We start from the raw sequence: 1,925 nt of genomic DNA on the forward strand, positions 1-1,925 counted from the left end.
ACATTTTATCTTTTCATGCTATCTCTGAATGCATAAAGATATCCACAAAGTTTTTCTTTCGTAACATACTATCTTATGAAAGCTGAGATGAACAGAATATGATTAGAAAACAGGAAGATTAGTAACACACCCCTGCAGCACAACCTGTTCTAGCACATTTCTTTCATAGTTTGAAACATAGTGATTGTTCATTAGAGACACACTGCACATTTTTCTAAACCAGTCAGATACCACAGATTAGGTCAGTGTGCAGATTTATGGACAAATAATCTTAGTTTTAGCTTCCCAATTCTAATCACAGTAAGAGAAGCAGTATACAAACAGCTTGTGGTCAAAGTTTTTCTTAATCATTCTGGTAAAATAATGCAAATGTCAAGAAATGCTTGCTACTAATTGTATTTGCCTATAGTTTCTTGATATTAAGCCACACAAGGTATGGATACACCAACATTAAATCGCACAAGCGACTCAGAAGAAGAGAAGAAGAGAATATTCAAAGTTTAGAATTTGTCACTGTCCACATGAACCTTTCAAATGGGGTGAACATTCTAAATCCTGTGAAAATCCATCCAAGTATGCTCACAGACTTTGAAGATTACACACAGAGATGACATATAATCTCATCTATTATGCAAGTCATGCTTTGCTATATGACTTCTTGAAAAATAATTATTCTATATTTTAATTGTTAAAAAATAAGGGGTTTTCAATCTTTTTATATATATGAGTATAATTTCTTGCATTTCACATTAATAAACTGCTCACATTACAAGGTATTTGCACAGTTAGCCTGTGGAGAATGTTAAGTAACATGGCAAGATAATGTTATGTTTTCTACAGGCCGTGGAAAGGCAAAACTGTGGCTGGATGTGTGTCAGAGCCAACATGAGAGCATGCTGCAAAGAAGTGAGGATACTCAGAGCCACTGTGCAATGTTGGTGCCAGAGTCAGCTGCTGTTGTAGGCTGGGAGGAGGGAGAGACAAGGGCTACTGGTGTTTGCAGAAGAAAACTGCTGAAAGTGCAAGAAAGTCACTCCCATCACTCCAAAACCTAATTTATCCTGTCCTACTGGAAAGTCACAGAGAGAACAAGTTCAGAGGGCTTGTAAAGACAAACACAGCAGCTGTAGGTGAGAAATTAGTTCAATAATAGCTGGTTATACCATCACAGATGATGAATACGTAACCACTGCAATTTTTAAATGCCTTCCAAATATTCTCTGTCCACAAAGATCAGTGAACAGTTTTAGAAACACAGTCCTAAAAACAAGGGAGCGAAATGATAGGTGACCAGAATAAAGTGACAAGGTTGGTGATGACAGCAATTACCTGACTCCACAGAACAAAAAACCCTAGGTAAAAGCACATCCTGTACTTGCTTAAATGGAGAAACAATAAAATTGAGTACGCTGAAGCTGTTCTCAAAAGAACATGGTGAAGAATTAGAGGGAGAAAAAAAATCCACCCACTTTCCTGCAACATATCCTATTCCTTTCAGTTGCAGTATGCTTAGGTATTACTGGAAAGACACACAGCACTAAATACCAAAATCACAAATGCATTTTTCAAGTTGAGTGGGTCGCTTAAACAAATCACCTAACATGTTTCTCACAAGCAGGAAAGTTTCTTTGGACAACACTGAAGATGTCTTCATTGCTTAAGGGAAGCTCTGCACATATACTGAAGGATCAGGTGTCAAATGTAAAAGATATCGTGAAGAGACACTGAGAAGACACAACACTTCACATTATCTTACATGTGCATTAAATAATAGGGAATTCACTGCCTAGGTCAAAAAAGTCCCACTTCTATTTAGTCCTATTAAAGTATAATGCTAGCAAAGGAACAATGCTTTTTTTATTTGTTTGTTTTATTACAGTTCATTTTAAATAAAAGTTACAACTAACCCTTCTTTGTCTCTTGTT

The sequence above is a fragment of the Lepidothrix coronata genome, unplaced genomic scaffold, assembly GCF_001604755.1.
Source record: "Lepidothrix coronata isolate B3197 unplaced genomic scaffold, Lepidothrix_coronata-1.0 Scaffold0, whole genome shotgun sequence".
Lineage (NCBI taxonomy): Eukaryota > Metazoa > Chordata > Aves > Passeriformes > Pipridae > Lepidothrix > Lepidothrix coronata.